We start from the raw sequence: 13075 nt of genomic DNA, 5'->3' as shown, positions 1-13075 counted from the left end.
AGAAAGAAAACTACAGGCCAATATCACTGATGAGCATAGATGCAAACATCCTCAACAAAATACTAGCAAACAGAATCCAACATCACGTTAAAAGGATCATACACCATAATCGAGTGGGGTTTATCCCAGGAATGCAAGGATTCTTCAATATACACAAATCAATCAATGTGATACATCATATTAACAAATTGAAGGCGAAAAACCATATGATCATCTCAATAGATGCAGCAAAAGATTTTGACAATATTCAACACCCATTTTTATGATAAAACCCTCCAGAAAGTAGGTATAGAGGGAATTTTCCTCAGCATAATAAAGGCCATATATGACAAACCCACAGCCAACATCGTCCTCAATGGTGAAAAACTGAAATCATTCCCATTATGATCAGGAACAAGACAAGGTTGCCCACTTTCACCACTATTATTCAACATTGTTTTGTAAGTTTTAGCAACAGCAATCAGAGAAGAAAGAGAAATAAAAGGAATCCAAATTGGAAAAGAAGTAAAGCTGACACTGTTTGCAGATGACATGATACTGTACATAGAGAATCCTAAAGATGCTACCAGAAAACTACTAGAGCTAATCAATGAATGTGGTGAAGCAGCAGGATACAAAAGTAATGCACAGATATCTCTTGCATTCCTATACACTAATGATGAAAAATTTGAAAGTGAAATTAAGGAAACACTCCCATTTACCATTTCAACAAAAAGAATAAAATACCTAGGAATAAACCTACCTAAGGAGACAAAAGACCTGTGTGCAGAAAACTATAAGACACTGATGAAAGAAATTAAAGGTGATACAAACAGATGGATAGATATACCATGTTCTTGGATTGGAAGAATCAACATTGTGAAAATGACTCTACTACCCAAAGCAATCTACAGGTTCAATGTAATCCCTATCAAACTACCACTGGCATTTTTCACAGAACTAGAACAAAAAATCTCACAATTTGTATGGACACAAAAGACTGAATAGCCAAAGCAATCTTGAGAAAGAGAAACGGATCTGAAGGAATCAGGCTCCCTGACTTCAGACTATACTGCAAAGCTACAGTAATCAAGACAGTATGGTACTGGCACAAAAACAGAAATATAGATCAATGGAAAGGATGGAAAGCCTAGAAATTAACCCCTGCACATATGGTCACTGTATTTTTGATAAAGTAGGCAAGAATGTACAATGTAGAAAAGACAGCCTCTTCAATAATGGTGCTGGGAAAACTGGACAGCTACATGTAAAAGAATGATATTAGAACACTCCCTAATACCATACACAAAAATAAACTCAAAATGGATTAGACCTAAATGTAAGACACTATAAAACTCTTAGAGGAAAACATAGGCAGAACACTCTATGACATAAATCATAGCAAGATCCTTTTTGGCACACCTCCTAAAGAAATGGAAATAAAAACAAAAATGCACAAATGAGACCTAATGAAACTTAAAACATTTTGCACAGGAAAGGATACCATAAACAAGATGAAAAGACAACCCTCAGAATGGGAGAAACTATTTCCAAATGAAGCAACTGATCTAGGATTAATCTCCAAAGTTTACAAGCAGCCCATGCAGCTCAATAACAAAAAAATAAACAACCCAATCCAAAAATGAGCAGAAGACCTAAATAAACATTTCCCCAATGAAGATATGTAGATCACCAACAAACCCATGAAACGATGCTCAACATCACTAATCATTAGAGAAATGCAAATCAAAACTACAATTAGGTATCACCTCTTTGTTTCAGAATGGCCATCATCAAAATTTCTACAAACAATAAATGCTGGAGAGGGTGTGGAGAAAAGGGAACCCTCTTGCACTGTTGGTGGGAATGTAGATTGATACCGCCACTATGGAGAACAGTATGGAGGTTCCCTAAAATACAAAAAAATAGAACTAACTTACGACCCAGCAATCCCACTACTGGGCATATACCCTGAGAAAACCATAATTCAAAAAGAGTCATGTAGGGCTTCCCTGGTGGTGCAGTACTTGAGAGTCCACCTGCCGATGCAGAGGACACGGGTTCGTGCCCCGGTCCGGGAAGATCCCACATGCCGCGGAACGGCTGGGCCTGTGATCCATGGCCACTGAGCCTGCGCGTCTGGAACCTGTGCTCCTCAAAGGGAGAGGCCACAATAGTGAGAGGCCCGCGTACCGCAAAAAAAAAAGTCATGAACCACAATGTTCATTGCAGCACTATTTACAATAGCCAGGACATGGAAGCAACCTTAGTGGTCATCAATAGGTGAATGGATAAAGAAGATGTGGCACATATATACAATGGACTATTACTCAGCCATAAAAAGAAACGAAATTGTTATTTGTAGTAAGGTGGATGGACCTAGAGTCTCATACAGAGTGAAGTAAGTCAGAAAGAGAAAAACAAATACCATATGCTGGCACATATATATGGGATCTAAAAGAAAAAAGAAAAAAATGGTCATGAAGAACCTATCCGCAGGACAGAAGTAAAGATGCAGACCTACTAGAGAATGGATTTGAGGATACGGGGAGGGGGAAGTGTAAGCTGGGACAAAGCAGGAGAGTGGCATGGACATATATACACTATCAAATGTAAAACTGATAGCTAGTGGGAAGCAGCCGCATAGCACAGGGTGATCAGCTTGGTGCTTTGTGACCATCTAGAGGGGTGGGATAGGAAGGGTGGGAGGGAGGGAGACACAAGAGAGAAGAGATATGGTGATATATGTATATGTATAGCTGATTCACTTTGCTATAAAGCAGAAACTAACACACCATTGTAAAGCAATTATACTCCAATAAAGATGTTAAAAAAAAATTTCGGATGTTTCCCTTCTCTCTTCTTATCACTCACCTATTTTATGTTTCTTCCTTGCATTCCTGACATTTTCATTCATTTATATTACAGAATAGTTTAACAAATTTTGTATTGCCACTTCTGCTGAAAACCTACCATAAACAGCTTATCAAAATATTTTCATAAACAAAAATTGTTCCTTTCTTACTTAATCAGTAAAAATATTCCATGGATAAAGTGGTATCCAAAATGATACTTAAAACTGTGAATTGAAATAATGGGCAAGTACATTAAACCGAAGAGAGTCGTCTAGTTTCACTTGGGAGAAGGGTACACGTGGGATCGGCTGAGAAATAAAGCTGGAAATTCAGGTGGAACCCATGCTTTAAAGAACCCTAAATGACAGATTAAAAATATTAAATTCATAGCATAATGTTTTCATTGGGGTAAACTGGGAATGGTGCACAGGTATCTCTATTATTTCTTACACTTATATGTGAATCTATAATCATCTCAGTTAAAGTTTCAATTAAAATATTGAAAAAAATTAAATTCATAAGCAATGACTTTCAGTGGAAAAAAAGACGTAATGATCAGAGTTTTCTGCAGAATGATGAAACTGAGAGTAGGATTTAGAAAGGATTACAGTGGAGAAAGGAATAAGGTGGAGAGAAAAATTGGGACATAATCTTAGCAGGCTAGGAAACAGGATGAAAACTGTTTTAACCCTAAGGTTTCCTAATAATTTGGAAGTATAACAGAACTTTATGTTCTCTATACAGAATTCAATTTAGATTTTTTGCCAAAAACTTACAAGACTAAATAAGGCTTGCGTCTTTTCATGTATTATTTTGTAAAGAAGAAAAAATGTCTCGTGAAATGTGATTATAAAAGACAAGTCACACCAAAGGTCCTTTTTTCTCCCCCTTTTTACACCATCTTCTGTTCATCTATCCACAGCAAGGCTGGAATCATATGCAGTGAAACTTTATCACAGCACAAACATGGATAATAAAGTAAATGATGGGGGCTTATCCTGCAAGGCGTTAATACCAGCGAGCTAAACACGTATAACTGCCTGTTCATGTGCACACTGGCAAATAGGATAACCTCATCTTTCTCATTTCAATGCTGAGTTCCTAGAGAACCACCAATTCATTGTTTGCCAACCTACTGCTTCTAACAGATTTTATCACCACACGCACACCAACACACACAGAAAATTTAAAACATGAAAGATTATTAAAACATAAGTTTAGTGTCTTTTGGGGGGCTTTAAAATTAATTTACTCTTGGAAAACGCCTTAAAATTAAATTAGTTGAAACCCACATTTTACAGGGTGAAAACAAATCCAAGAGAATTAACTCATGGAAACTGCTAGCTAAGGACAAACCTGGAACTGGAACACGATGGTCCATATTCCAAATCCAATATTTTTTCTGCCACAGCATGTGCCCTCCAAAGTGTTCAATGGTAGATTCCAAATTGAAATGCAAGAAAAATATATTCAATTGCATGTACTTGAGATAAACAATTGAATAAACTTAGATAAATTAATACAGTAATGACTTCAATTGTACCAACTTATAGCACTTTATCTGATAAATGGGTATAGATATATTTGACTCTACGGTCATGTAAACATGACATGTAACATGACATTTGATCAATTTACTAATAGTTCTTTTAATTGACAGACATGTTTAAAAGTATTTTTTCTTCTAAGGTGAATTTACTTATAAAAATAGAAGAAAAGTCAAAATGATTCATACTACTGCCTATTAAATCACTTTAAGGTGATAATATTTAAACAGAGGTAATAATTTCTTAAAAGTTGGTATACAGTGATCATGAAATAATGTTTAATGATTCTATAGAAGCACTATCCAATAATAATCTAATGCAAGGCATATATGCAATTTTTAAATTTTCTCATTGCCACATTAAAAAATAAAGAAGAAACAGAAGAAATTAATTTAATAATATATTTTATTTAGCCAAGTGTATCCAAAATACTATCACCGCAACAAAATAAAAATATTAATGGAATATTTAAATTTTTTCATACGTATTCAAAATTTGGTCTGTACTTGACATAACACATTTTGATTTGAGCTAGCCACATTTCAATTGCTCACATGTGGCTGTTGGATACCATATTGGATGATACATTTCCATAAAACCAAAGGAAAATGGCTTAACAGTTGTGAGAGTGTTGCTTATACATAAGAACTGATGTTTGCAGAAGATGAAGAGATGTTACTGATAAAAGTTTGATGAGAATAGAATATAGAAGTCATAGAATGTCTCAGACTACACTATACTATTAGTTAAAATAGTAAGCATTAAAAAGTCGTTTTATTTAACAAACTCTAGAGCACTCATTTTTGTCTCTCTTCTCTTAACTATCTGTGCTTATATTATCTGCCTCCTGCTAGATGAGAGCGTCTTTTAGACAGAACCCTGAAGCCTTACACACGATCTCCTCACTGATAGCTGCCAGATTTGTAATCCAGCTCTGACCTTTGTTGTATGTCAGACATGCATATTATACTTGTATGTCAAACAAGGCCTTTCACACAGAAATGGGCCATGACTCTTATAGAGAAAGTGTCTCTCATTCTTACACTAATATATTAATTAATTTACAAATTGTCAGATGAAGTCATTCATGCACATTTCTACCACACATTCTCTGCATATTTTTGATGTGCTAAGCACTGCCTCAAACACTGATCACACATTAGAGAATAAGATGGACATATTCCCTGCTCTCTCTTTGTCTTTTACAAGTAGTATAAACCAATCGAGAAGTAAATGTTCAAATATATAATTCCAATTGATATATAGACTCTGAAACAGAGTGCTGTAACAAAGAAGAATAGAGTGGGGTGAGGTGGGAGTGGAGAAAGACCCATTTAGAAATTTACAACAAGCAAATGTCATTCAATCTAAAATTAAAAATCAGAAGGTGCCAATCCTTTGAAAAACAGAAGAGAATGTTCCAGACAAAGAGAATATTATGTTATCATGGAAATGAATATGTAAGAATGACTTTTTACCAGTTCTTTTTTTAAAGAAAAATTGTAAGTACTAATAATTTTCTTAGCTAAAGTTGGGGCTGAAACAAATTAATGATAAAAGCAATTCCTTTAATTTCATGCATCTATTTATTCAAATTTGTAATGGGCCCATTGTTCCTGCTCTCAAGGAATTTAGTAAAGTTTTATGGTCAAATGCTATTTTTTAGCAATTACTGCAGTACACTCTTTCAAAGAAAACATTAAGCATTTCCATATGAGCATGTATTGCCAGATAGTTAAATTGATATAATTTGTTGAATTCTAGCTTATTATTTGTCATTTTACCATTTTAAATAATGATAGAAAAGCCACACTAATGCTTTGGTATTATACTATTTACAGTGAAATCGTAAAGATTTGAAAAAAAATACTGTTTTGTAGTTAACTAGAAGAAATCAGTGCAAAGAATTGAAAGATTAAAAAGTTGGAGGATATGAGAATAGACCAACAGCAAAAACAAAGGCTGATGTTGACCTGCCCTAAAATGTTACTACACAATGGCAAAATGGAAGAACTAGGATGCCAAAAGCTAATCAAGACTAAATCACATGGCCTCTGGGAGATATATTTTCAGGCAAGTATGCTCTTCAACGTGTGATGTGCCTTTGGCAGGAAACAATTAATAGAACTTGTACTTAAGAGGTGCCATCATGCCCTCACTCATAAATATAATTTTATTAATGAAACTGAGAACCATCTGAGCAAAAGAATTTATTCTTTAAACTGTCCTTGAAATACTAAATCCACTTCAATTGTTTTAATCTACTTTGTTAAGGTGTCTCTGTGGATATCTCTTTATTCTCCATCCTAGGATCGTAGATATGGATGTGAATAAATATGAATAGGTAGAGAGAGATATGGAAATCAAACCAGTCTTCACACATATGTCTGTCACCCTCTGTCTGTAGTGCCATTTGCTTCTGTGGATTAAAAATCAGGAATGGATGCTTTGGGTCATCTCAGTGCCTCTGGTAATTAACATCAGGTGCAATGGTAACTAAGAAAGAAGAAGGAAACACACACTAACCGCTAAACATTGCCATTTCATACTTGGGACTTACCATGCTAAGCTCTTTTCCTGCACTTTCTCTTTCCATCATCACACTGACCCTGTGAGTCAGATAATACTTTATTAGTCAAAGTTATTTTTGTTTCCAAGTGATGGAAATCAACTCAATAAATAATAGCTTACATTTATTGTATGCTTAAGATGTGCTAGGTATTGTTCTTAATCTTAGCCTGTAGTGACTCACTTATTCCTCGTGAATGAGTATTATTTTGAAGTAAATACTATCCTCTCCCCATAATTCAGTAGAGAAAATGGATGCAGAGCGTTTAAGTAACTTGTCTATAGTTACTTAGACAGTAAATTTGGAATTTGGATTTGAATACAAGTTCTTAAAACTATCCTTCCTGTCTGATCCAAGTTCATGTGAGCAAAGACAGAAAAATTTAGTTGTAAAAGCATAAAGGAGGAATATCATAGAACCCCAGAATGGGGATGCAGCGGTGTCACCAGAAAGAGACTAGAAGCAGGAAAAAAAGCATTCTGGGTACATTCTGTCCTGGAGTCATGTTTCATGTTCTCACCAGGTCCCAGCTGACAATGGTGTTTGAATCAACACGGTAGGGTCCTTCCCCCATGGAAAGGCCAAATCTTGGATCGACCCAGGGGAAAAGATGCATGGCTAAGGTCACCACCCCCAGCCCAGCCACTCTGGCTAAAACTATGCTGTGCCAGCCTGGGTGCTGAAAGAGATCACAAAGCAGTGCCCAAGAAGGAAGAATCATGATGGGCTTGGAATATGCCACAAAATGTGTAAACTGCAATCATCAGTATCCCCATCCTACTGAGGAAGAAACTGAGGCACAGAGAAAGTCATTTGCCTGGGTCATGCAGTGATGGACAAAGCCAGAACTCAAACCAAGGCTGGTTTGATGCCAAATAATTGTTCTTTTTACCACTCACTATACTTTTCTGTTTTAAAATCTCCATTAAGAGTATAGGGTATAAGCGTTGGGCCAATGTCATCTATATTGACATAGTAATGAATTTAGCTCATTAAATGACCTGACTACGCAGGTTACATTCAAGAATAATCTAATTTCTCCCAGCACCAATTTACGATGTTTTCTGCCAGATTTCTCTTTTTATTTTGAGACAATCTGGACACAGCCCATAGCTTTCAGGTCACTTGCAGGTATTAAAAAGTCTAATCCAATGTAACTAACTAATACAATTTCATTCCCATGCCCAATTTGAAGTTGTCTGCACCCTCTTGTCCCTCCTGTGGATACGTCTCCTCCCTAAAGCTAGAGCTTCAAGGGTCCGCTCAAGGGTAGAAGAAATCGGGAGAAGTGTGAATTCTGATTCTTGAGCAGTGGCTGATGGGGACAGTGAATGCATTCTGTCACTGCAGGGGCATCAGTGACTTGCTGGTGATTCCCTGCAACACATTTCTCTGTGGGGGGCTGTGCACTCTCGCATATAGATTTGGAGGGTGATAATAACTGGACCAATTAGCCTCTTCTTAGTTTGTACTACAAAGATATGTTTAATACCATCTTCAGAAGGGGAGATAATTATCATGAGTTGCCTGCAGTTTGGAGACTTTAATAAAGTCCTCTTATAGATGCTGTTATATTAACATAAAGCTAGAGTACATTTTAATCAAGATGGAAAAGAACCCAATATCTAGGAATAATGGTATTTCTTCCTGCAGTTCTTTTCAAATATGTACACTGATGTATCCCTAGTAGTAGAGGAGATTCAACTCTACTCAAAAGGGTTCTAAGGACAAAACTGAATTCCAAAAGTCTTGGGAATCTCTTGTTTCTTTAATCTTAAAAGTTGCATACTCTTTACATTCTACAGCATGTGCATTGTGATATAAAAAGGAAATGAAATCATCCTCCAGAAATTTTCATGTTTATCCTACGGCCACAAGCAACCTGATATGCTGATGCAGATTCCTGGAAACACATCTATCTGAGAAGAATAGGTTTACTGGAAAAGGCAGTAGGGTGGGAGTGAGAAGATGTGGAATCCTTCTCAGCCCAGCCCTTAACTGGCTATGCAGAATTAGGGGAATCATGACTCTTTTGACCTTCAGGTTCTCTATCTTAAGAGTGGCAGAGTTAGAATTAACTTGCAAGCCCCTTTCAGCTTTAAAATGTACTGACACCAGATTGCTCTCTAACATGAAACTGTTACTGAGCCCAAGCTCATACTGCTCACCACACAACAATAAATTGAGAGACATGGTGTCGGGGCAGGGAATAGTGACTTTATTCGGAAAACCAGCAGACTGAGAAGATGGTGGACTAGTGTCCCAAAGAACCATCTTACCTGAGTTAGAATTCAGGCTTCTTTTATACTAAAAGGGGAGGGGATAGGGTCAAACATTTCCTGGTTCTGGTCAAACTCTGGAGGGGATGTGTTAATTTCTTCCTTCCTGCAGCCATTCACAGGTAGGCCTGGTCAGGATGTTGTCTGTGAGCTAAACAAAGTTATTTTAGCTTAATGCTTATTACACAGGAGGCAGGGTTCCCTAAGGTGGGCCATTATGTATAATTTAAGCTTATAGGCAACATCCCCTTAGTGGTTAACTTGCAGCAAAAGCAATAGAATACAAAGGTTAAAGTAAAAGAAACAGATCCAATATAGAGTCGGATTTATTCTTCCCTAGTGCAAAACCTCTGGGGTTCAATTTAGCCATCGCTGGGGACTTGGGACTAAGGGGAAGCCTCTTCACCTTGCCTGGAGAGCTTGCTGGTCAGGCTCTTTTCCTACTTTGCTCTCCAGTTGTTACGTGATGAGTTCCCAGAGAAGGAGAATCCTAGAAAGAGATTATAAAGCAGGAGTTTTATTAAGGGAGCACTTTTAAGATCTACACACATAGGGAAAAGAAGGCAGCTGGATTTGACAGAAAGTGCTTCACAACATCTGTCCCACCAATATCCCTCTGCATCCTCTAAGGTTCAACCATGAGCTACCCTGGTCTTTTCCAGCCTAGGAATTCTAAAATTGTCTTCTCTTTTGTGCTTCTCTGACATTACTCACACACAGAGCAATTTCTGAAAAACAAAGGACTTTGGGAGAAAGGATGCTGTTTGGAGTTGTAGGGAATATCTTGAAGTCCATAGTTTCACTTATTTTTTTATTTCTAATTAGGAGACTTGGTTTCCCTCATGGAGTGAGAGAATGTGATTTCTTTCGACATGTTATTGCCTGAAGTTCCCTCATTGACACCCAGGGGTTTCACTCATCTGTATCCATGACAGACTTCTTTTCCAAATGATCTGTGCTTGGTTTTTCTTCCAAATTCATCTCTTTTTCTGACACACGTTGCCCTCCATGATCTGATGCCTGCCTGCTTCTCTGGCTTTGTTTTCCTTCAACCTCAAGCCATTCAAAATTTTAATCCAGTCATGCTGAGGGATTTGTAATTTCCCGACATTTCCTGTCCTCTCATGTGTCATGCCCCCTGCCTTCCAGTGTTCCATGTGGAATATCCTTCTTGATCTGGTTAGCTGCTTTTCTTCCTTAAAGACTTGGGCCAATTATTATTTTCTCTGGGAAGCCGTCTTCTGTGATTCACATTCCAACCTGCTTTTGTTTCCACTCTACTTTCCCATAATATCTTGTGCCTTTTCCTACTGTTGTATTTACAGACTTTATTTTCATAGTATATTTACTTGCATCTCCCTCCTAGATAGGAAAATATCAAGGAAAGTGAGTGTTTTCATTTATGTCTTTCTAACCCAGGCATCTAGCATAACATGTGAGATATAAAAGGAAATCATATATATTTGTTTAATTTAAAGAAAACTATTTTTAAAATAACTGAATAGCTATTTAAGTAAATAATATGACATTTAGGAAAAAATATAAAACTTGCTTCTCTCTATAGCAAAGTCTCAATCCCTGACATTTTTCCTACCCAAACTAGTTTTGAATTTGAACAGTTTTCAAATTTTATATTCATTTCAATCTGTGCCTGAAGACAGCCCTTCTAACGTGGGTTGTTAAAGAACTCTTCAGAACACTTACATTTACTCTTCTTTTGTAGATAAAGTCTAAACTATTTAGACTATGATATTTACAAACATGCTTGAAGTAAAACTAACACAAAGTTTCCAGGATGTGTCTTCTCTATGACTATCACAGGATTTAAAATATGGCAACACAAGTGCTAGACGAAACACTTTCGGTATATCACTGAACCTTTGCTATAATTCCTTGTCCTGAATAAATTGAAAATAACCCTTAATTTTCAAAAGCATTTCATAAATACGTACTACTTTCAAAAAATTTAAGCAGTTCAACTAAATTTTGAGCTCAGAGTATCATAAACCACTGAAGATTATCCTCTAGTGCTTTCTATAATAGAATTCAGAAGAAAGAAAATGGAATGAATTGCAATCTTGAATTAGAATGGAAGTCTAAAATCGACAATGTAAATTTTCTAAAAGTTTTTGAGAAATTTTACTTGTTATTTCTATCATGTTGGCATCATTACACACACGTATCACATGCATATCAAATGGCACATTACACCAGAATTCTTGCATTACACTTATACCTCTTATGTTGAGAAGGTCTTTTTTATCATATCTAATTATGTGGGAATAATGATATTCCCATGCTTATGATTTTCTATGATACTGTATCATATTTACTTAACCCCACCTTGCAGGTCTGTATCAGTATGTATACAGTGGGTACAGACTCTGGAATACCTGGAAGTAGGTCATACAGAGTATGCACTGTCACGCAGAGTGATGTAGTTACATTTCTTTCTAGGATGTAAAAGAAAACGATGACTTTAATTAGATGCACTTCAATGACACCACAAAACAACTGTTAAAGTTTTCTATGGTTTGAGCTTTTCTGAAAAATGTTTTTTGCTATTTCACAAATTTCTAACACCTGGTCTAAGAAGGAATCTAAAAGTCCTATCTGCTATGGATTCCCATGTGCAGCACATGACGTTTTCTTGGCATAAAAAGCAAAAGAGCCACTTAAAATTAGTTCCCTTATTCAAATTAGTATGTGTCATGCCAAAACTGTGTCTGGAAAGAACCTGTACTCTATTAACATATGGGGAAAGGCAAAGAATGAAAACAAAAGCAAAAGAAGGCTGAGTTTTTTCTCTTACACATTGAGTTTATATACTTTTTTGTTTCTTTACTAGATAGAAACTTGAAAACTATACACATTTTCACGTTAAATTGATTTATAATTAACTTTTTGTAGAGGTGATAAAAAGGCATTATGTATGAATATCCAAAAAGATTACTGTGCAATCACTTGAAAATAGTCAACATTGAGAATTGCTAAAAATGATGAATGTGTGACTCTGGACACAATTAGAGTTTGTGAAATCAACCATACCATTGTTCAGATGTTTGAACATATGTTTGAAAGCCCAAAGCATAGCCGTATAGAATCATTCCCTATTTTAGAGCAATGTTCCCTTCATTTTAATCCATTTGTATTATTAAAAAAAGATGTAATCCACATATATCAGGTTAATTTACATTTAGATCACTTGAAATGCTGTCTTTTAAAATGCCTTCTGATGTTTCACTATTTATATATTTTAAGGCATTAACATATCACACTAATGCTTCATACATCTCTAGGTTAGAGTGTTATGTTTCTGCTTTTTAACTCAAAGCCAGAAACTCTGGTGGTAATTGTGACCCTCATGTAAATGCTATTTACTCTATTCCTATACAGGTTTTTAATCACATTCAATAATTATAATCATTTATATTAATTTACAAATATAATACGTATCCGGTCTTGTACATATCATGCTGATCCATTTCTTATTCTGATCCATCCTGTTCCACATCACTATTCACATTGCTTTGAAATTACATATTTGCCAAAATCTCTGCTGGTAAATATTTTTTCATCTATCCTTAAAGTAGAGACTTGGACAGTTTTGCTCTTATTTACCATTCCAAATTTAACCTTCCAAAATTATATGACATTTTCAAACTTTAGAAAAGATTCCTTTCTATTCAAACACACTCTGCAAAACACATTTCACAAGTATAATTCTGTACATAGTTGTGATGGAGTAAATAAAGTAAGTCACTTTCACTTTAGGGAAGAAAATAATGTCCTCATGAATAGTCAAGTCCCTCTCTTTCTGGTCATTTCTTGTCTATCACTATCAAT

This window comes from Delphinapterus leucas, chromosome 12 (assembly GCF_059928025.1).
Source record: "Delphinapterus leucas isolate spDelLeu-1000000601 "Yukka" chromosome 12, BTC_Dleu_Yukka2, whole genome shotgun sequence".
Classification (NCBI taxonomy): Eukaryota; Metazoa; Chordata; class Mammalia; order Artiodactyla; family Monodontidae; genus Delphinapterus; species Delphinapterus leucas.
This window is presented reverse-complemented; position numbering follows the sequence as displayed.